The sequence below is a fragment of the Pinus tabuliformis genome, chromosome 8, assembly GCF_031772625.1.
Source record: "Pinus tabuliformis cultivar Carrire ecotype Pingquan chromosome 8, CPIR1, whole genome shotgun sequence".
NCBI lineage: Eukaryota > Viridiplantae > Streptophyta > Pinopsida > Pinales > Pinaceae > Pinus > Pinus tabuliformis.
Window position 1 is genome coordinate 716130460 of NC_142294.1, and position 25606 is coordinate 716156065.

General features: G+C 36.9%; 1 pseudogene; it reads right to left on the minus strand.

The window, feature by feature from the left end:
• Positions 1-1437: 1437 nt before the first annotated feature.
• On the minus strand, positions 1438-2334 carry LOC149237599 (chaperone protein dnaJ 16 pseudogene; annotated as a pseudogene).
• Positions 2335-25606: the final 23272 nt, after the last annotated feature.

Below are 25606 nucleotides of genomic sequence, written 5' to 3' on the forward strand. Positions count from 1 at the left end.
GATAAAAGAAGATTTGATCAAAGGGTTTCCCCACACATTGTGGGGTTTGTCCCAGGCTTGTGCCATATCTTGTGTCCTCTTGTCTTGGCTTGTCTTCTGCATATTATATTTATGTTCTATCTGCAGTTTATCATAATGTTGATGTGATTGCTAACTATGGAAATTTAAATAAATTGCTCTAGCATAGAACATACCGAAAATTAACAATCCTCCAATCTCTGAGGTAGCTCCAATTGATGTCATTTTCACTGTCATGTATTCACCATTCCTTGCAAATTTTCTTAGTGCTGGAATGACCAGTTCCAACACACACTCAAAATTATGACAATAGTTGGTCATACTACTGTCACTTAAATTACAACCAATTTCATTGTCATGACAGTTAATCAGATAATTAAACAAATACATTTTGACAATAGCATAAACTTCACGGCCAAATAGTGAGAGTAGAAACCAGGTCGCCCTTGCTGGAGGACAAACGGAGAACAAAAAGATGGGCTGATACACCCCAATCACCCAAAACTGCTCATTTCTCCACCACTCATCAATACCAACCCCACTCCATCGTATCTCCAAAACACCAGTTGTAATGATACACACAAAGAGAGCAATAAACCACAAACTAGCATAATTGCTAATCTCTGGAATTATAAATTTTCCAGTGAGCAAACATACAGCAGGCAGCTCAGGAAAATTTCTACTGATCCAACAGCCCAACGCAACACTTGATGGAGCTGATCTGAGAGATTAATTGGAGCATATCCCTTGAATGATACAGTAAATAGAACGTCAGTCAACAGAAAAGCGTATATCAGTGAATAAACCATGCCAGACCATGATGCAACAGACCTATTGAACAAAAAAAAAAATTGCGGCCTGCAAACAAAAACTGAGATCCAGCCTCCTCGGCCTCTCCTCGCGGCCTCCGGGCAAGTCCGGCCTCATCCGATCCTCCAAGCTATCAGAACATTGATATCTCTGTAACAAGTATATGCAGGAAACAATCTATTCCCACAAAGAAACACTGTCCAGATCTCTCTAATCTCGGTAGCAAATCGCCCCCACGACCTTTTCGTGCATACCCATCGATAGCGTTGCCAACATTCAGTTCGTTGCAGCAATCGATGAGATTGAGGCCCGGATCTGCCAGCAGATGGTTCAGCAAGGTGAGATTGAAGTCCTCGGGAACAGAGAAAACATCACTGACCCCAACCTCAATGAGCCTCCTTGCCAGGTGACGCCCTGGTGTTGAGGAGGGAGCCATCAGAGATACTCCCGCATGTTCACTCGGCAATGGGCAAGCCACTAATTTGTTGCAGGTGATGGTCACGTGGAGTCCCATGGCCTACAAGCAGCATCGTAACTCACCATCCATCGAAAACAGATACCCATCATGATGGAAGTTACAACCAGCAGAATGTCGAATTGAATGGAAAATCAGAGTTTCTCTTTTGCTTCAGAAAAGGGTTCAGCACAAATAGCTTCTATTGTATAACTAGCACTTTTAAAGAAGTTATCACCATAAATAGCAAAGACATGTGTGCCAGCCTTTAGCTCAGTCAATTCACATGGCTGAAAACCATCAAGCTTCTTAAAAAAAAATGCAGCGTCTGGATCTTTGGAAATTTCCATTTCATTTGCAGTGGTGTCTAGATGATAAACTTGGAAGCGTAGGAAGTACATCCCAGTTGATGTAATTTTCCCTGTCTTTGCACTGTCTTCCTGTAAAGCAAGGCTTAACCCTCCATTCTCTTCATGCTCAAAATACAACAACTTGAATTTTCTTTTATCAGAGGACACCACTCGCACTACTAGGCCTGCCTCTGCCTCCCTTTCTATTATAGTAACAGAGTAGAAATGTGCACACTGTTTCTAACCCATTCTCTGTATAGGTTGGCCGAAAGGAAGTGGTCTAATTGGAACTGCTCCATTTAAAGCTTCTTCCAAAATAGTTGTCGATATTTTTGTCTTGATTGGAACTCCAAGCTTGCTGAAAAGAGCAGAAAACATGGTATTCACTGCTCCTAGGCTAGATAGATCCAATTCCAATTCTTGATTCTCATTTTCAATTGCCTGAAAATCGGTCGCGTCATATTGATGATGCTTTACTGGATCCGACAGAATACCATAAGAATAAGTTATTTCCTTGAACTGTTCTGCTGCTTTAGGGTTGTTGGCATCCTTACCTGGATGAAACTTTAAAGCCTTCTTACGATAAGATGACTTGATCTCCTGATCAGATGCGTCACGAGAGACACCTAGCACCTCATACGGATCTCGCCGATATTCATCAACTCCATTTTCTCCTCTAAAGGCACCTGATGCCCCAGGCATCTTGAACTGGTGCAAATATCCAAGAAGAGTATGCTACGCAAGAGATACCAGATAAGCAACAACAGGGGTATATCGCCACAACCACCGCTGTGCTGACCAATGGAGGGTGATGGAAAACAAGCAGAGGAAAGCAACAAAACAATCATAAAACTCTTTATTTTTCCCTCAGCCCAGGAGGGCCCAAGCCCAGTAGGGGCCAGGCCCTCACACGCTCTGGTACCAAGATAAAATTACTGACACTCAATAGTATATTCTACTAATTATTGAATGAGGAAATTACACACATATTTATACAATCAATGGTCTTAAGATAGGAATGCTATCTTAGACGTGCATTAGTGTGGTTGAGAGATTCTCTCAAACACACACTAAACTAGGAGAAACTATATTCTAACTTATTCGTATTATGTAGGAACAAACTCCTCAAATAGAAAATTACAACCATAGACAAGTAGGAATTAATTATTTCTAACTTACTGCAAACAATTGAGATACCCTCAATAGATGGAATAATTAGACATTTTTTACATGTGATTTTTATTTACCTTACAGAGAGCTTGAATGTCTCAGCTTATTCAACAAAGGTTAACCTTGTTACAAAATTATATATTAGATAGAAATGGAACATAAAAAATATTGCAGAAATATAAACACAGAAAATAAGAGAGACACAGATATACATGGTTCACCCAATTCGAGCTACATCCACAGAGAAACATAGTCCTTCCTTTCATATTATCCACCAAACTAAAGAGATACAACCTATAGCAGATCTGATGTATTTCCCTCTTCTCTCACTCAATCTCTTGTCTTTTCTCACTCAGAGTACAAATCTACATAGACACAATATAATTCCCTTATATATAGCAAGGTATTTCCTTATAGGTTAAAAAACCATAAATTAAACATAACTTCCATTGTCATATCTTTGCCTAATGAATGACCTAGATTGACTATGAAATTACAACATTTTACCACGAATTTCTACATCTATTTTTAGCTTTGAGGCTGCCCCTTATGGACACTTGAAGCATATAGTTTATGGGCGGTGTTGCCACCACTTTATGAACTGGGGTCCAATGTGGTGATACCTCTAAATAAATAAGATAATCAAGCTCCACACCCAATAATCTCCAACTTGGAGACTTATTATAGCAACTCCACCACTACTTCATTTGCTAGACAATGACTCCACTTTAGACCTGGTTTTTTCTCATCTTCTTCATCATACTTGAAGAACAATTGAAACTAAGCACATTCTTAGTTTCTCCTTGGTTACAACTTTTGTTAACATATCTGTAGGATTCTGGCTAGTGTGTATCTTTTCCAGCATCAAATTTCCATCTTCCAACACTGACCATATGAAATGGTACTTGAGATGTATATGTTTAGTCTTGGAATGAAATGCAGAGGTCTTTGTAAGATGTATGGAACTCTGACTATCACTATATAACTTGCCCAACTCCTTATTCTAACCCAACTCATCCAAAAACCTTTGTAACCAAATCATTTCTTTACTACCCTCTGTAGCAGCAATATGCTCTGCTTCCATTGTTGAGAGTGCAGCAACACTTTACACTTTTGAGACCCACCTACAGTAAACACATACCCTGCTATGCTCCTCCTGATATCTTTATCACTTGCCATATCTGCATCAACATATCCCTGTAGAGATGTGTTTGAACCACCAAAGCATAATGCTTGATTTGTGGTGCCTCTCAAATACCTGAGAATCCACTTGACTGCCATCCAATGTTCTTTTCTTAGATTGTTCATGTACCTACTTACAACTCACATTGCGTGTGCAATATCAGGCCTTGTGCAGACCATTGCATACATTAAGCTTCCAACTACTGAAGCATATGGAACTTTAGACATACAAGCCATTTCTTCCTGAGTCTTGGGACACTCATCCTTCCTTAATTTGAAATGGCTAGTCCTAAGGTATACTAACTAGTTTTTCATTCTTCATATTAAACCTTTTCAACACCTTTTCTATGTACTCACTTTGAGACAATGTTAATTTGTGATTCTTCTGTCTCTAGTCATTCTCATACCAAGGATTTATTTTGCAACACCCAAATCCTTCATTGCATATGAGTGTGCCAATTATCTTTTGAGCACATTTATTTCCTGTATGTTAGAACCTGCAACAAGTATGTCATCTACATACAATAAAAATATAATATAGTTGCCATCATTTTGCATTTTGAGATAACCATAGTGATGAAAGTGACATCTAGTATAACCTTGTTCAGACATAAACCTGTCAAATTTTAGATAACACTTCCTTGGAGCATGTTTTAACCCATACAAACTCTTCTTCAACCTGCACACTAGTTTCTCCTTCCCTTTTACCTCATATCCTTGTGGCTGCTGCATATATATCTCTTCCTCCAAATCCCCATGGAGAAAGGTCGTCTTTACATCTAACTGATCAAGATGCAAATCTTCCTCTGCTACTAGACTTAAAATAGTTCCGATTGAAGTCATTTTAACAACAGGAGAAAATATCTCATCAAAGTCTATACCCTTTTTCTGTGCAAAGCCTTTCACCACAAGTCTTGCTTTATACCTATTTCTACTTCCATCTTCTTCTTTCAACTTGTAAACCCATTTATTCGGCAATGTTGTTTTATGTGCAGGAAACATGACTAAGTCCCACTTATGGTTATGTGATTAGGAGTCCATCTCTTCTTTCATAGCTTGCTCCCACTTCTTCCTAGTTTCTACCTGCACTTCTTCTTCATAACATTCTGGTTCACTAGAATGAGTCATCAGTACATAACCTAAAGAAGGAGAGTATCATTTAAGGGCTCTACTTATCCGGGTAGATCTTCTAACACTACTTTCAGGTGTTTGAGGTGCTTGTTGTTGTTGTGGTTGTTGTTTTGGCCATTGATCATTATGATTTTTAGGCGCCATCACTTTTCCTGTGATCTCATGAAGTACCGTGTATTCTCTATTTTCTTTTTCTTGTTTCTTTTCCTGTAGTTGATCCTTATACAAAACCTTTTCATTGAATATAAAATCTCTTCTCCTAATGATTTTGTGTTTTTCATAATCATAAAAGTGATAACCAAAATCATTAACATGATATCCAATAAAAGTACATTTCTTTGATTTTGCCTGAAGCTTTGTTCTATTTTCTTTATTAATGTGGACAAAGGCTTCACAACCAAAAGTTTTGAAAAATGAGTTGTTTACCTTTTTACCTATCTCCTCTGGAATACCACCATCTAAGGAACTTGAAGGTGCTCTATTTATTATATAAACAATAGTATGTATAGAATCTGCCCGAAATTGTAAAGACAATCCTACATGCAATCTCATGGACCTTGCACACTCCATGATTATCGTGTTCATCCTTTTTGACACACCGTTTTATTGTGGTGTTCTTGGAACTTTCTTCTCTTTGCAAATTCCATTCTTTGAACATTACCTATCAAACTCTTTGCAGCAATATTCACCTCCATTGTCTAATCTAAGACATTTCAACCTTTTTCCTATCTCATTTTCAACCAAAGATTTCCATTTCTTGAAAGTATCAAATACATGAGATTTATTTCGAATACAATAAATCCAGGTTTTTATGGTTGCATCATTAATAAAAGTAACATAATAATGACAGCCACCAAGAGATGATACTTGACCAGGTCCCCATACATTTGTATGCACAAGCTCTAATTTTTCGCTCTTCTTTTCTTTCCCAAATTTGAGGAATCCAAATCTCTTCTGTTTTCCATAAACACAATTCTCATAGAATTTTAAATCAACATGCTTCAAACGTGAGAAAAAAATTATTGGGTGAAGAATCTGCATCCCCTTCTCACTCATGTGCCCGAGCTTATAATGCCACAATGTCGTATCTTCTCCTGTAGAGGTTAAAGAATTAATAGAATTAGAAATACCATTGCATAAATACAATGTACCAACCTTTTCTGCTTTTTCTATTGCTAGGAATGGTTCAATGACCTTCCAGGTTTTATTTGTAAAATTAGTCACACAACCTTCACCTCCCAATTGCCCTATTCAAATAATATTTTTCTTCAGACCTGTAACATGCCTTACCTCCTTGAATAGCCATTGATTTCCATTCTGCTATTTTATGAAAAATGTACCCATTCCAAAGATTTTACAAGGTTTATCATCACCCAATCGAAGTTGTCCAAAATCTACTTGAACATAATCATGAAAATGTTTCCTATCAGGTGTGACATGGAATGAGGCCCCAAAATATACCACCCAAGCATCAATAACAATTTCTAAGGAAAGAGTCAAAGCATCATGCAACACATCACCTGTCACATTCACTTCATGACAATTTCCTTCTTGTGCGTCTCCTTCTTTTCCCTTTCGGAACTTGTAGTCTTTCTTGAGGTGTCCTTCCCTCCTGCTTTTCCAGCACACTATCCCCAATCTAGACTTGGATCTGTCTTTCCTTTACTTACTGCGATATCCTGGGCTGTTTCCTCTTTCAATTTTTCTTCCCCTAGCCTCTGTAGTCAAAGTATTACTTGATGTCTCACCAGAGATTTTCCATTCCATTTCCTCACTAAGGATTGCACCGACAACATCATCAAAATTTAAAGTACTAGATCGAGAGACAGAGTTACTAATGGCCATAACTAAACCATTCAAACTTTCTTGCAATGAGCACAAAAATAACAGAGCCCTAACTTCATCATCAAAAGTTAACCCTACAGAACTTAACTGACTTATAACTGTATTAAATTCATTTAAATGATCAGCAACAGATCCACCTTCTCATATTTTCATATTAAATAAACGCTTCATAATAAATACCTTATTTGAGGCCGAGGGTTTTTCATATAGTTTGGCAAACGTCTACATTAAACCCTCTGTTGTCATTTCCTTAGAAATATTAAATGCTACCAATGTAGCTAGGAACAATCGTGTTGTTCCAAGTGTCTTTCTAATGAGAATATCCCATTTTGTGTCTTTCATACTCATCGCCTTCTTTTCCTTTCCTCTCAATGGTTGGTATAGACTTCTGTGATACAAATAATCTTCCGTGTGCATCTTCCACAGCTGGTAATTTTGGTCGTTAAATTTTTCAACGCTAAACCTACCATCTTCCACCATTACTCCCACTCAAACAACGAACCATTCCCTCCTATGAGTTTATCAGCCAAATTGACCTTTGACTCTGATACCAGTTGTTAGAAAATTATATATTACATAGCAATGGAACACATAATGTATTGCAAATATTATAAGCACAAAAAATGCATAAAACAGGAGGGACACAGATACACGTCGTTCACCCAATTTGGGCTCCATCCATAGAGAAATAGCCGGTCCTTCCTTTTACATTATCCAGCAAACTGAAGAGATACAACCTACAACAGATATGTTGTAATTCCCTCTTCTCTCTCGTTCAATTTTCTCTCTATTCTCACTCAGAATACAAATCTACATAGACGCAATATAATTCCCTCATATATAGTGAGGGGTTACCTTCTAGGGAAAAAAACCACAAATTAAGCATAACCTCTACCGTCAGATCTCCACCTAATGAAGGACCCATAATGACTACAAAATTAAAAAAAATTACAAGGAAATTTTACATCTATTTTTAGCTGCACAAAAGCCCCCCTTCGACCCCCCTGCAGCCGCCCCCTGTACCCCCCATGCAATGTATATTTATTCTATGTGCAGCATTGCCGCCACATTACGAATTCGGGTCCAATGTGGGGATACCTCTATGTAAAGAGGATAATGAGGCTCCACACCCAACATACCTCTCAACTTCAAACTGCATCATCTCTTCAACCCTTACAAGTATTTTTGACTATCATATAACATTTGAAAGTTATTTATGATGGTCATTGAAATATGCATTTTACATGGAAATTTTACTTGATGCTTTGTAAGAAAAGTGCTTTCAACCAATATGACATTAAATAATTCATCCACTAGGTTTAGTCATAGTTTTTTTAAAGATTCTTTAATTATTATGTTATTATGATGTTTCTTTACCAATGACCTAAACAAATAACTTGATGTTGCTCTTGACATTAATGACTATACATCAATATCCAAGGTTAATCACATGTTTGAATCAATGAAAACGTCACATCCAACATCAATAGAGTTAAGCATAAAACAGTGGGGTTATCCTATATTTTTTATTTTGATACTGAAGGCATTGGTTTTAATTCTACTAAGCGTCAAGGTGTGTAAAGCCTGCTTTAAATAGGAGTTCTCAATTCACTTAAGTCCAAGGCAAAAAGTACAAGTATAACGAGTATATTTGGATCAATATGTGGGAACAATGGAGAGATACCTATCTTGAAGCGTGGTACCAAGATTTATTCTATAAACAAACCCTTCAGTTGACAAAGATGTAAATATGATTGGTGAATAATTCTGTCAAGTGAAGCCATATAAAATAATTGCATATATGGTTCAACTAGGAGAATGTTACGAAATGTTTGTCAAAAACCCTAGGCTGGTGGATAAATTAAATTGAACTGGAATTCTACTGTGGCTCCCACATTTGAGACAAAAACACCAATATGAGATTTGGCCCTTGAATAAGTCACCACAGAAAGAATCTTTTGGACACTGGATCATCTAGATCCATAAAGGTCAACATGGACCCCATACATCTAGCTTCATCACACACATCTAGGCCCTGAAGTAACTTAAGTGAAACTTGAAATTGCGTGGATGATAAATTTGGGTTTCAAAGTATATGGGCATAACACGAATGAGGCAACATGTGATAGAGCATGGTTTTGAGAATTTAACACTTTCATACTTATAACAATAAGGATTAAGAAGAAAGGGATAAAAGGTTAGAACCTCCACCTAAGGCTTGTTTCTAAAGCCTTGATCATATGATAAAGAGTTGAGAGTGGAATGTTAGTAAGGATTTTGATTTATGCATGTATCATTATGGAACGTCGAAGAAAAATGCCTATCACGAGTTAAGGGGAATGGGAACATTGATACCATTTGTAGTCACACAGTAAAAAGATAAGGAATAGCAAGGGGTTTTCCATAGGAGATGAGGGTAAAGCTGGGATGTGGTTTAATCATGTTGATTAAAAAACAACTGTAGAATTTTCCCAAATTGAATTAAAATATGAAAAAGTGAACCAGAGCTCAGTAGTATTTAGGATTTTCCAGAGAAACTAGATAGGATACATTAATAATTCCTCAAACATTTGAGGTAAGATATATTGTAATTTTATAGTCCAATGTGTCATTCTTCTATTGTAGTTATCATTCCATGCAATGGTAATTAAATAATTAGTTTGGCATCTTCCATTTCGTGCTAAACCAATCAACTTGCAAAATTAGTAGTTATATTTTCAAGCATTTTTAAATTTTAGATATTGTACTTGTATTTGAAAATATGCTTTAGTGACTCAACTATTTTATATCCAAATATTTTTGTGTATAATTACTCGTTGGCGCTCATTTCATATTTCCTTCTAAACAATCAAGTCCTTAACTATATGTTCCTTCTAATGAAAGTCTATTCATTGCACATCATATGGCATCGAATATATTATTATTGCGTTTTATTATCGCTACCCAAGACATACATTAACTCAGTTTTGATACAGCTGCCCTCAGCGCAGCCCAAAGATATTTTCATGCATTTATTTCTGGATAAGATTAGGTTAAAGTAATCATTTTCTTTCAGACCTATTTAGGTCGGTTGTAATGGATTATTTTTTTGATAATTTTCCTGATATATACCGACCCTCTGTATTGTTTAAAGGGTTGGTTGGTTGATAATCCTCATTAGAGACTCGCACTGGATATCTGAGATATTTAACTTAATCAAAGATTGCTGAAAAGCTTTGGAGGAATGAATTTCTTCTCTATGTCTAACGGTTTGAAGAATTGAATGCGGAATTCTTGTGCTGCTATATGAACCAATAAGTTTTCCTTACCTCTGTTATGTCAATTTCACATATGCTCACTTTAGAGAGCAAAGGATTGGTTTAGAATTTGCTTGGTTGCACTCTATGCTCAGTTTCTGTGGCTTCTTAATGTTTTCCTCTTGAATTAGGCATAAATATGAATTCGGTTATGGCTCATGTTTCACCTATTTTCATATATGAATGACTGTTATCTAGGAATTCTTAACTGCTCCTAGATAGGGCTCATTTGTTTTCTTGCTGCTGATCTGAATGAGAGATTCTTAATTGCCCCTCATTCCTTAGCCTCTAATCCATCTCTTTTACCTTCAATGATTGTTTCATACGCAACTAGCTTGCTCCATATTCCTTCCCATGACAAAGAAAGCGCACCAGCAGTCCTACTCCTTTACTCCACGTCCAATGGTTCTAGAACTTTCATGTTGTCCCTGCCTCTTTACTTGAAAGCATCATCCTTCCCACCAAAAACAAAACAAAACCCCTTGAACTCAATAACTAACCTAAAAACACTATCAACAAAGATAAATCCAAAAGAGAGAGCCCTCTCTGATTGCAGGTGGGCTAGACCCTGCAGTCCAAAGATTGGTATGTGCTTACCTCGGCCATATCCTTTTGATGTCGACCAGAAGGACAACCTGAGTGATAACATAATGACGACTCCACTGGGGAACATCCTCAGTTATTTTCACAAATGAAGTTGGAAAACTCCAGAAGAACAAAAATCAATGTTGTCTGTTCCTTAAAACTACAGATGAAGTCTGAATGTTGGCCAGGAAACCTTTGAAACTATTCTTGCTTTGCAGTTACAGGAGTAAATAAATGTTGCTTCAGTCAATCTTCATACTAGTTTTAAACTACAGATAGCAGTCCCCGAAATTTAATCAGTTCCTTGCCAATTCTAAAAAAAACATTCATAGAAAATACCAAAACAAATTCAAAATCTCGCTCCCAAAAATAATTCTCGTTATACTAGGTCAAATCTAGACCCAAATCCACCAGCTACTTTTGAAAATCCGAACTTAATCCCAAAAATCCTTATGAAGAAAGAACAAAGAGAAGATTTTGCTGGTAATAGTCCTCAAGCAATTCGCCCAAGCAACGTTCCAACCCCTGTCAAAGTCTTATTTCGTTCAACCCCTACTTCCCCTTGTTCATCATCTACTTCCCAAAGCACTCCTTCCACACCTCCATTCACTACACATACTCCCATTACCACTACTGTTGTTCCAATTGTCCCAGTTGTTCCACTTATCCCTGTTGTTACGGTCGTCCCTGTAAACATGGCCAATAGATATGTACCCCTGCAATTACCTGGAAACCCTGGGGCTATGCCTCAGGATTATCAAACTAAAATCACATATTTTGATGGAACTGGCACTTGCACAGCCCCTCAGCATACAAAGAAAATGCAAGACTACTTTGAGAACTACGAAATAGATGATGATAGTGTGAGAATGAAAATTTTTGTTCAAAGTCTAACAAGTGATGTAAGAACTTGGTTCAGATCACTTGCTGCAAATTCCATAACTACTCCGGATGAGCTTTACCAATCCTTTACCAAAAAATGGGAGAAGAATAAAGACCCCTTGCACATACTTGTTGAGTACGATACAATAAGAAGAGGCCCTCAAGATTCTATCCTAGATTACTGTGCTAGATTCAATAATGTCTATAATGCAATACCACAGAACATGAGACCTCCACCTGACCTTGCCTTGTATAAATTCCCGGATGTATTCGACCCAGATATGACCTACCAGTTAAAAGAAAGAGCCCCTCAAACCCTTGCAAACATGCAAAATGTTGTTATTAGCGTAGAGGCCAACCTGATTGCCAAAAGAAATAGAGCTAGAATGGAGAGAAGAACCACTTTCAAAGAAGAACCCATAGACTTAGATCAGAAACTTGATGCTATTATCAATGGCATGCAAAGGCTGGGAGAGAGAGTAGAAAGTGTTGAGAGGAAATTATCATGGGAAGGACAACAGTCCAATACAATAAGGAACCCAAATTTCAGAAAAACGCATAACACAAATGCTGGTAGGTCTAGTCCAGACCATGATATAAGACCACCTTTTCATGAAAATTATGCAGAAGCATCTACATCTAGTGAACCCCCAGAGGACACTCACATGAATCTGGTGGATTCGAGGCCTGAGTAAAAAATTTTCCTAACTCAACAAAACCAACATGAGCATGACTCTAGTCAATTTCAGACTAAGTCTGGTGAGTCTTTTGATTTTAAATGGGGCTATGATACTGCTGTGTATGAGGTCCACAAAAAATATAAGCTGAGAACTAGGACCATTGACATTCCTGAACCTAACAAACCAAAGGATGGCAAACAACCCATCCTTTGGTTGCGTAGAGCACCAGAGGGTCCAGTGCAGCTGACGCAGAGGCTCTCAGTGTTGATGCAAGGCCTCTTGGGCCTGATGCAAGCCAAGAAAGGTTGACGCAGGGCCAACGTGAGATAGAGAGGGGCTGACGCAGTCCAGATTGGGCAAACATTGGGGTTACAAGAGCAGTTTTGTGCTGAGGAGCTACCGGAAGGGTTTTCCGTGGTTTCAGCGAGGAGATTTCTCTCAAACTGTGAGGTATAGCTGCTAAGGAAATTCTCTTTTGGGTAGGCCAGTTATGGCACCTAGATTGTACTCTGATATTGCTTAATAAGAAAGCCCTCAGGTAGCAGCATTGGTTTTCCCGTATTGGGTTTTTTCGAGGACATTCTGCCAAAAATAATGGTGTCATGTGGCGTGTTTGTTCTTGTTTCTTCTAGTTGTTGATCTGTAATATGTTGAGCATGCACTGGTGTTTATTTTCAGTATTTACTTTGTAAATAACTTGCTAAAGAAAAATAACAAGTAGGTAGGAATAAATCAGGAAAAGTGCATGAAGGGTTTCTAAACTAGTTAAAAAATTCAACACTAGACAGTCTCGTATTTTTCGTCCACGCAGATCTTCAACGCATCTGCTCCAACGTTGTCTTCTGTGCAACTTTTCAAGTGAATCTCATCGCTTCACACAACATCATAGTACAAGGTTGTCGAGTATGAATCGATCCACCTTTTCTTGTTGGGTTCCCTACAACAACCCACAACGGGGGGAACCACAGTTCAACACACTCAACTTCCAATTGCTTGCATTCACTTTCATTCCACACACTAGTGAACGACTCAATGCTCATTATCAAAGACTCCAACACTGCTACCAGAGGAACATTGATCCACGAACTCTCTGCGACTTGGTAATAATGCCACAGTGGCCAACACATTCTAAGCTTTTCGATCCACACTGGTCCCAACCAAGCACCACTGCACGGAGAAACACTGGGCTCACAAGTGATGCCAAGCTCCACCTGAATGAATGCAACTCTTCACTGGTGACTACAACAATATGCCAGGCAACGTAAGCCACAGAGAGGAATAGATTGGATCCAAAGGCCAAATCAAAATTCTTAACTCACGATGTTAAAATAAAGGGATATTTGATGTGCCATGGCAGATCTCGCCAACAGACTCTGCTCACATGGCCTACAACAGCGATACCAACAATCACTCACACCAGCCTTACATTGTGAAAAGCTGATCACCAATTTAAAAAATGATCACTGCACTCCCTCTACTCTCACAACATTGATTGATGGACAAAAAAAGAAAAACAGAAACAATACATATATACTTTATTATTTCCCTGGCCCAGGAGTTGCCAAGGTCCAGGCCCAAATGGGCTCTGATACCATGTATGTGAAGGACTTCCTAATAGACTAGCGGTTGCAGCGGTTCCAATAGATGGTTGTTCCTTTATATGGACACTGACAAATGCATGAACAAGGTACAAAGTGTAATTACCAGGCTGGACCAGATGTAGATCTTGCAGATTGATATCGAGACGAGCAGTCATTAAGGAGGTGTGTTAGAAAATGTAATTCCTACTTGTCTCAGTTGTGATCCTTGCTATGTAAGGTAGTATGTTCCTATTAGTTAGGAGTTGTTTCCTAGATTGGTGTGTGGTTGAGATATTCTCTCAACCAAGTGATTGTGTGTCCAAGATAGTTTCCATAACTTGAGACAACACTTCATATATTTATTTGTAACATTATTTGATTAAAGAGGAATATAGATTTCCTTATGGAAATTTAGCAAAAATATTGCTTGGACAGTGAGGAGGACATCAACTCGTGGGTGTTCAGTGGATCATACCTTGATACTTGACCTCTCTTCTTATAATATTTCTTTTCTTCCTCCATGTTGATAATTTGCAAGGGAAACCCTAGTGGGAAAAAGAGGGGAAGTGAGTGAGGGGATAGGATGAAGGGTTTAGGGAAGGGAAATGAGGGTAGGAAAATTTAGGGAATTAAGTAACAGTGTTAGGGAACTTTAGGAAGTGGAAAGAGATGAAATGAGTGTAGGATATATCCTAGGGAATTTTTACATAGTTCCAAATATGAAAACTGCCCAAAACCAAGCAAAACTATTAAAAAGGCAACGATTGTATTCAAATTCAGTCTAGGGCATAGAATTCAAATTTCAAAGGTTTTGGAAAGTGTTTGAATCATGATGAGAGATTTCGACAGTACAAATTAAGTTTCCAATGAAGTTATAATGCTTTTTTAGGCTGTAGAATTGAATTTGGAGACTTTGAGGCTTGATTTGATAGCTGACATCAAGCGTACTTGATTCGAGTAACTTGTAACTGAAAAGTAGTTGGAGCAATCCTACTTGAAGTGGAAAATAAGATCTCAATGTGAACCATTTCAATTTAACAATTTACTCCCTAAATTCACTAACTCACATGATAGTGACAAGAATGATGACATGACTCTCATTGGATATGGATCACACAAGCAAATGATGAGACTAGGTGTACTCTTAACTACTTTATGAAACTTTGGACTTCTCAACCATATATTATTTGAAGACCACAATCATGACCTAGACCAACATTTAGAATTATAATAATAAATAATGACATGACCATGCTTAGGGTGGTCACTTTGCAAACCAAGGGAGTAGTGATGACCTAGACCAACACCAACCAGTGACCAAATTTTTATTTGAGGACTTGAAAATATAAAAATTTGACCTCAGACTGTAAAAAAAACCTTGAAAGAGCACATTAAGAGGGTCTACTGGATTAGCCTATCAAGAGTGGGAACTTATTCGTGCCTCAATGTGATTGTTTGGTTGGTGCCATTTCTAGACCTTGAATCATGAACATTTTTTTTACTCATAATTAATATCTTTTCCCAAATAACGCTTGCATCTAATTAGGTCGAATGATAGTCCATATAACTCTTTCCTCTAATTTTTTTATCAATAAACGACTGCGATCCTTCTATACAATTCACTAATTTGTCCAACTTTCTTAGCTCCTCGCATATATATATCTTCGCATTTTAGTGATTCTTGCCTTGACCTCGCCTCCACGCTGCATAGAAAGGAAGATATTCAGGATATTCTGAAAGTAGTAACTGAAAATGAATTCTTACAATTAAAAACAACAACATAGAATGTTGGTTAGTTAGATTATATTGTCTCGAAATTTATACATGTTTTTTTTCATGTCTTTATGTTTAAAGAATATATTAATGAATGCAACATATTTAAAAATATTTAGAACTATAAACTTCTACAAATTACACCATTCAAAATTACTATTTTATGTTTTTTAAACAAATTTTAAATTTAAAATCAAACGAAACAAATCCCTAAAAAAGCGAAAACTTTATCACTTTGACTATGCTCGTTGTATTCACCACCTCGGACATTGTAATGATCAACTTACAAGAAATTGACTTCGAACGTCATCAATTTTCAAATGAGGGAGATTACCAGATGTGAAGGTTGCAGCAAAAAGGAATGCCTTTAGCGTCTGGACAAACTCTCCCCCCTTCTCAATTTTCAAATCAGGGATTGCGACAACAACAAAATCAAGGACAACATTGGCAGCAAAATCAACAGCCACAAAGACTACCCTTACCAACTGGAAAACCATTTCTACTTTCCCAAACTCCCAATACGTGCAATCATCTCATCCTTGCCCACTCAAAACACTGAATGACTTTGCATATATAAGGGAAGTTTCTAGCTTTGATGGAATGTATTTGCATATATGATAAGTTTGCGAATACCTGTGAAGTGTTTATCTAGATGAAGTGGTACCCCGTTTTTATGGACCAGCCAACTTGTATGGATAAGAAGAAGGTTGGATTTAGACCTTTCCACATAGTTTCACTAGAGAAGAACATATTGAACACCTGAGATCCAGAACAACCTAATTTTTTGAAACAACTATAATACCGCAAACAATTGAGATACCCACAATAGATGGAATACATAGACATTTTTTACATGTTATTCTTATTTACCTTATAGAGAGCTTGAATGTCTCAACTTCTTCAACAAAGGTTAACCTTGTTACAAAATTATATATTAGATAGAAATGGAACACAAAAAATATTGCAGAAATATAAACACAGAAAACAAGAGAGACACAGATATACATGGTTCGCGCAATTCGGGCTACATCCACAGAGAAACATAGTCCTTCCTTTCATATTATCCAGCAAACTAAAGAGATACAACCTATAACAGATCCGATGTATTTCCCTCTTCTCTCTCGCTCAATCTCTTGTCTATTCTCACTCAGAGTACAAATCTACATATACACAATATAATTCCCTTATATATACCAAGGTATTTCCTTCTAGGTTAAAAACCCATAAATTAAACATAACTTCCACTGTCATATCTTTTCCTAATGAATGACCTAGATTGACTATGAAATTACAACATTTTACTAGGAATTTCTACATCTATTTTTAGCATTGAGGCCGCCCCTTATGGACCCCTGCAACATATATTTTATGGGCAGCATTGCCACCACATTATGAATTGGGGTCCAATGTGGTGATACCTCTAAATAAATAAGATAATCAGGCTCCACACCCAACAATCTCCCACTTGGAATCTGATTATAGCAACTCCACCGCTACTTCATTTGCTAGACAATGACTCCACTTTAGACCTGATTTTTTCTCATCTTCTTCATCATACTTGAAGACCAATTGAAACTAAGCACATTCTCAGTTTCTCCTTGGTTACAACTTTTGTTAGCATATTTGCAGGATTCTGGCTACTGTGTATCTTTTCCAGCATCAACTTTCCATCTTCCAACACCGACCATATGAAATGGTACTTGAGATGTATATGCTTAGTCTTGGAATGAAATGCAGAGGTCTTTGTAAGATGTATGGAACTCTAACTATCACTGTATAACTTGCCCAACTCCTTCTTCTAACCCAACTCATCCAGAAACCTTTGTAACCAAATCATTTCTTTATTAGCCTCTGTAGCAGCAACATACTATGCTTCCATTGTTGAGAGTGCAACAACACTTTACACTTTTGAGACCCACCTATAGTAAACACATACCCTGTTGTGCTCCTCGTGTTATCTTTATCACTTGCCATATCTGCATCAACATATCCCTGTAGAGATGTGTTTGAACCACCAAAGCATAATGCTTGATTTGTGGTGCCTCTCAAATACCTGAGAATCCACTTCACTGCCATCCAATGTTCTTTTCTTGGATTGTTCGTGTACCTACTTACAACTCACACTGCGTGTGCAATATCGGGCCTTTTGCAGACCATTGCATACATTAAGCTTCCAACTGCTGAAGCATATGGAACTTTAGACATACAAGCCATTTCTTCCTGAGTCTTGGGACACTCCTCCTTAATTAATTTGAAATGGCTAGTCCTAAGGTATACTAACTAGTTTTTCATTCTGCATATTAAACCTTTTCAACACCTTTTTTATGTACTCACTTTGAGACAATGTTAATTTGTGATTCTTTTGTCTCTAGTTATTCTCATACCAAGGACTTATTTTGCAACACCCAAATCCTTCATTGCAAATGAGAGTGCCAATTTTATTTTAAGCACATTTATTTCCTGTATGTTAGAACCTGCAACAAGTATGTCATCAACATACAATAAAAATATAATATAGTTGCCATCATTTTGCATTTTGAGATAAACACAGTGATCAGAGTGACATCTAGTATAACCTTGTTCAGACATAAACCTGTCAAATTTTAGATAACACTTCCTTGCAGCATGTTTTAACCCACAAAAACTCTTCTTCAACCTGCACACTAGTTTCACCTTCCCTTTTACCTCATATCCTTGTGGCTACTGCATATATATCTCTTCCTCCAAATGCCCATGGAGAAAGGTTGTCTTTACATCTAACTGCTCAACATGCAAATCTTCCTCTGCTACTAGACTTAAAATAGTTCCGATTGAATTCATTTTAACAACAGGAGAAAATATCTCATCAAAGTCTATACCCTTTTTATGTGCAAAGCCTTTCACCACAAGTCTAGCTTTATACCTATTTCTACCTCCATCTTCTTCCTTCAACGTGTAAACCCATTTATTCTGCAATGTTGTTTTATGTGCAGGAAACATGACTAAGGTCCACTTATGGCTATGTGATCAGGAGTCCATCTCTTCTTTCATGGCTTGCTCCCACTTCTTCCTAGTTTCTACCTGCACTGCTTCTTCATAACATTCTGGTTCACGAGAATGAGTCATCAGTACATAATTTAAAGAAGGAGAGTATCGTTCAGGGGCTCTAGTTATCCGGGTAGATCTTCTAACACCACTTTCAGGTGTTTGAGGTGCTTGTTGTTGTTGTGGTTGTTGTTCTGGCCATTGATCATTATGATTTTCAAGTGCCATCACTTTTCCTGTGATCTCACGAAGAACCGTGTATTCTTTGTTTTCTTTTTCTTGTTTCTTTTCCTGTAGCTGATCCTTATACAAAACCTTTTCATTGAATATAAAATCTCTTCTCTTAATGATTTTTTGTTTTTCATAATCATAAAAGTGATAACCAAAATCATTAACACCATATCCAATAAAAGTACATTTCTTTGATTTTTCCTCAAGCTTTGTTCTATTTTGTTTATTAATGTGGACAAAGGCTTCACAACCAAAAGTTTTGAAAAATGAGTAGTTTACCTTTTTACCTATCTCCTCCGGAATACCACCATCCAAGGAACTTGAAGATGCTCTATTTATTATATAAACAATAGTATGTATAGCATCTTCCCGAAATTGTAAAGACAATCCTACATGCAATCTCATGGACCATGCACACTCCATGATTATCGTGTTCATCCTTTTTGACACACCATTTTGTTGTGGTGTTCTTGGAACTTTCTTCTCTCTGCAAATTCCATTCTTTGGACATTACCTATCAAACTCTTTGCTGCAATATTCACCTCCATTGTCTAATCTAAGACACTTCAACCTTTTTCCTATCTCATTTTCAACCAAAGCTTTCCATTTCTTGAAAGTATCAAATACATGAGATTTTTTTTGAATACAATAAATCCAGGTTTTTATGGTTGCATCATTAATAAAAGTAATGTAATAATGAGAGCCACCAAGAGATGATACTTGACCAGGTCCCCATACATTTGTATGCATAAGCTCTAATTTCTCGCTCTTCTTTTCTTTCCTAACTTTGAGGAATCTGAATCTCTTCTGTTTTCCATAAACACAATTCTCACAGAATTTTAAATCAACATGCTTCAAACCTGACAAAAAAATTATTGGGTGAAGAATCGGCAACCACTTCTCACTCATGTGCCAGAGCTTATGATGCCACAATGTCGTATCTTCTCCTGTAGATGTTAAATCATTAATAGAATTAGAAATACCATTGCATAAATACAATGTAGCAACCTTTTATCCTTTTTCTATTGCTAGGAATGCTTCAGTGACCTTCCAGGTTTTATCTGTAAAAGTAGTCACACAACCTTCACCTCCCAACTGCCCTATTGAAATAATATTTTTATTCAGATCTGTAACATGACTTACCTCCTTGAATATCCATTGATTTCCATTCTGCTATTTTATGAAAACTGTACCCATTCCAAAGATTTTACAAGGTTTATCATCACCCAATCGAAGTTGTCCAAAATCTACTTGAACATAATCATGAAAATGTTTCCTATCAGGTGTGACATGGAATGGGGCCCCAAAATATATCACCGAAGCATCAATAATAATTTCTAAAGAAATAATCAAAGCATCGTGCAACACATCACGTGTCACATTCACTTCATGACTGTTTCCTTATTGTGCGTCTCCTTCTTTTCCCTTTCGAAACTTGCAGTCTTTCTTCAGGTGTCCTTCCCTCCTGCATTTCTAGCACACTATCCCCGATCTAGACTTGGATATGTCTTTCCTTTACTTACTGCGATATCCTGGGCTCTTTCCTCTTTCAATTTTTCTTCCCCTAGCCTCTGTAGTCAAAGTATTACCTGATGTCTCACCAGAGATTTTCCATTGCATTTCCTCACTAAGGATTGCACCGACAACATCATCAAACTTTAAAGTACTAGATCCAGAGACAGAGTTACTAATGGCCATAACTAAACCATTCAAACTTTCTTGCAATGAGCACAAAAATAATAGAGCCCTAAATTCATCATCAAAATTTAACCCTACGGAACTTAACTGACGCATAACTGTATTAAATTCATTTAAATGATCAGCAACAGATCCACCTTCTCATATTTTCATATTCAATAAACGCTTCATACAAAATACCTTATTTAAGGGCGAGGGTTTTTCATATAGTTTGGCAAATGTCTACATTAAACCCTCTATTGTCATTTCCTTGGAAACATTAAATTCTACCGATGTAGCTAGGAAAAATCGTATTGTTCCAAGTGTCTTTCTGTTGAGAATATCCTATTTTGTTTCTTTCATACTCATCGCCTTCTTTGAATTTCCTCTCAATGGTTGGTATAGACCTCTATGATACAGATAATATTCCGTGTGCATCTTCCAAAGCTGGTAATTTTGGTCATTAAATTTTTCAACGCTAAACCTACCATCTTCCACCATTACTCCCACTCAAACAAGGAACCATTCCCTCCTGCAAGTTTATCGGCCAAATAGACCTTCCGCTCTGATACCAGTTGTTAGAAAATTATATATTACATAGCAATGGAACACATAATGTATTGCAAATATTATAAGCACAGAAAATGCATAAAACAGGAGGGACACAGATACACGTGGTTCACCCAATTTGGGCTCCATCCATAGAGAAATAGCGAGTCCTTCCTTTTATATTATCCAACAAACTGAAGAGATACAACCTACAATAGATCCATTGTAATTCCCTCTTCTCTCTCACTCAATTTCCTCTCTATTCTCACTCAGAATACAAATCTACATAGACGCAATATAATTCCCTCATATATAGTGAGGGGTTGCCTTCTAGGGAAGAAAACCCCAAATTAAGCATAACCTCTACCGTCAGATCTCCGCATAATGAAGGACCCATATTGACTACAAAATTACAACTTTTTACAAGGCAATTTTACATCTATTTTTAGCTTCACGACAGCCCCCCTTCGACCCCCCTACAGCCACACCCCTGGACCCTCCATGCAATGTATATTTTATGGTCAGCATTGCCGCCACATTACGAACTTGGGTCCAATGTGGGGATACCTCTAAGTAAATAGGATAATGAGGCTCCACACCCAACATACCTCTCAACTTCAAACTGCATCATCTCTTCAACCCTTACAAGTATTTTTGACTATCATATAACATTTGAATGTTATTTATGATGGTCATTGAAATATGCATTTTACATGGAAATTTTACTTGATGCTTTGTAAGCAAGGTGCTTTTAACCAACATAACATTAAATAATTCATCCACTAGGTTTATTCATAGTGTTTTTAAAGGTTCCTTAATTATTCTGTTACTATGATGTTTCTTTACCAATGACCTAAACAAATAACTTGATGTTGTTGTCGACATTAATGACTATACATCAATATCCAAGGTTAATCACATGTTTGAATCAATGAAAACGTCACATCCAACATCAATAGAGTTAAGCATAAAACAGTGGGGTTATCCTATATTTTTTATTTTGATACTGAAGGCATTGGTTTTAATTCTACTAAGCGTCAAGGTGTGTAGAGCCTGCTTTAAATAGGAGTTCTCAAGTCACTTAAGTCCAAGGCAAAAAGTATAAGTATAACGAGTATATTTGGATCAATATGTGGGAACAATGGAGAGAAACCTATCTTGAAGTGTGGTACCAAGATTTATTCTATAAACAAACCCTTCAGTTGATAAAGATGTAATTATGATTGGTGAATAATTCTGTCAAGTGAATCCATATAAACTAATTGCATATATGGTTCAACTAGGAGAATGTTACCAAATGTTTGTCAAAAACCCTGGGTTGGTGGATAAATTAAATTGAAGTGGAATTCTAGTGTGGGTCCCACACTTGAGACAAAAACACCAATATGAGATTTGGCCCTTGAATAAGTCACCATAGAAAGAATCTTTTGGACACTGGATCATCAAGATCCATAAAGGTCAGCATGGACCCCATACATCTAGCTTCATCACACACATCTAGGCCCTGAAGTAACTTAAGTGAAACTTGAAACTACGTGGATGATAAATTTGGGTTTCAAGGTATATGGGCATAACAAGAATGAGGCAACAAGTGATAGAGCATGGTTTTGAGAATTTAATACCTTCATACTTATAACAATAAGCATTAAGAAGAAAGGGATAAAAGGTTAGAACCTCAACCTAAGGCTTGTTTCTAAAGCCTTGATCATATGATAAAGAGTTAAGAGTGGAATGTTGGTAAGGATTTTGATTTATGCATGTATCATTGTGGAACGTCGAAGAAAAACGCCTATCAAGAGTTAAGGGGAATGGGAACATTGGTACCATTTGTAGTCACACAGTAAAAAGATAAGGAATAGCAAGCAGTTTTCCATAGGAGATGAGGGTAAAGCTGGGATGTGGTTTAATCATGTCGATTAAAAAACAACTGTAGAATTTTCCCAAATTGAATTAAAAGATGAAAAAGTGAACGAGAGCTAAGTAGTATTTAGGATTTTCCAGAGAAACTAGATAGGATACATTAATAATTCCTCAAATATTTGAAGTAAGTTGTATTGTAATTTTGTAGTCCAATGTGTCATTCTTCTACTGTAGTTATCATTCCATGTAATGGTAATTAGATAATTAGTTTGGCATCTTTCATTTCGTACTAAACCAATCAACTTGGAAAATTAGTAGTTATATTTTCAAGCATTTTTAAATTTTAGATATTGTAGATGTATTTGAAAATATGTTTTAGTGACTCAACTATTTTATATCCAAATAGTTTTATGTATAATTACTCGTTGGGGCTCATTTCATATTTCTTTCTAAACAATCAAGTCCTTAACTATATGTTCCTTCTAATGAAAGTATATTCATTGCACATCATATGGCATTGAAAAAAATTTATGGATTGCAAGAGGTCATCACTAAAACATCAAGTTGCATTTCATGATATTTTTTATCTGTTGAACCGTATTTCTCTCTAACGTATGAGAAACCACACACATGATAAGTAAAACAATGATCAATGATGTTGAAATTGTAAAAGCCAATTTTGATTTTTGTAACATATATTGAGGGCCCCAATCCATTGGACATAATGTGAATTCTTATTTTATATATTAATTTATTGAATGGTTAAATCATACAACATCATAACAAATTTAACTTTATTTCGTGAAAAAAAAAAATATAATTATTTATTTCCCTTCAGTTTTGTACAATTTTTCTATATGAATTTTATCTTACTTAAACATGTTTAATTTCTTTCCTCTTTTATTAGTGTGTAATATCAAATAGATTTTTATTGAGTTTTATTACCACTTTTTCTTTTTAAGAAAAAATATTTCAGAATTATCATTAATTTAATATTATTTAAAAATTGTAATCATAATAACAAAATATGGAAAAGTGAAATAACAACACTTAGAAATATATTAATAAAAATTAAAGAATGGGGCTTTCCTTTTGAAATATTAAAAATATCACTTTGAAATATAATAGTTGAAATATTGATATGTTATAGAGTTCAGGCTTTTGTGATCCATATCAAGATTATGAGAGATTTTTCAGTGAAAATCACATGGAGTACCATTTGTCGACACACTTTGAACCAAATAGTGTGGTTCATCGTTAGGACAAGTTGAAGAAAGAGATCGACCCTACTAATTTCTGCCCTTATTAATGCCAAACTCGCCTTAAAGAAAACTTGATGGTTTCGTGGAGTGTGAAGCCGGTGCTTAATCCGGGCAAAGATAGGAATGATGGAGGAGTCTCTGCAATGTTTAAGAAAAGCTAGATCTGATTTCAACCTTGAAACCTGCAAGCGAGCCCATCCAAAATGATGAACCTTGTGTGCGATAGCATCTCTATGCAGGGATTCAATTATAGAGTTCAGGCTTCTATGATCCATATCACGATTGTGAGAGATTTTTCAGCGAAAATCACATGGAGTACCATTTGTCGACACGTTTCGAACCAACTAGTGTGGTTCATCGCCAGGACAAGTTGAAGAAACAGATTGACCCTACTGACTTCTGCCCTTATTAATGCCAAACTCGCCTTAAACAAAACCTGATGGTTTCATGGAGTGTGAAGGCGGTGCTTAATCCGGGCAAAGATAAGAATGATGGAGGAGTCTCCGCAACGTTTAAGAAAAGCTAGATCTGATTTCAACCTTGAAACTTGCAAGCGAGCCCGTTCAAAATGACGAACCTTGTGTGCGATGGCATATCCGTGCAGGGATTTAATTATAGATTTCAGGGTTCTGTGATCCATATCAATATTTTGAGAGATTTTTCAGCAAAAATCACATGGAGTACCATTTGTCGACACGTTTCGAACCAACTAGTGTGGTTCATCTTCAGTACAAGTTGAAGAAATAGATCGAACCTACTGATTTCCAACCTTATTTATGCCAAACTCGCCTTAAAGAAAACCTGATGGTTTCGTGGAGTGTGAAGGCGGTGCTTAATCCGGGCAAAGATAGGAATGGTGGAGGAGTCTTTGCAACGTTTAAGAAAAACTAGATCTGATTTCAACCTTGAAACCTGCAAGCGAGCCCGTTCAAAATGACGAACCTCCAAAACTACAGTTAGGCAGAGCGCATGAGCTATGCGCAGCTCCTTCTCACCCTTGCGAAGATTCTACCTTTCTCCTATGCGTAGAAGTGATGTTCGAATCATTGATGAACAAATGAGCTTGAAGCTCCTCTTACTTATACCATTCCATGCGTTGATTTACAAGGGGTGTGCAGCCCCTTGGCCGACCCCCAAAAGTCTTCAACACACACCCACAAGCTCCATTAACAAGTCGGCTTGCACTCTTCTTTAACCATCGTATATATATGTGCACGCTCAACACTTAGTCGCATAAGTGTTGTCGC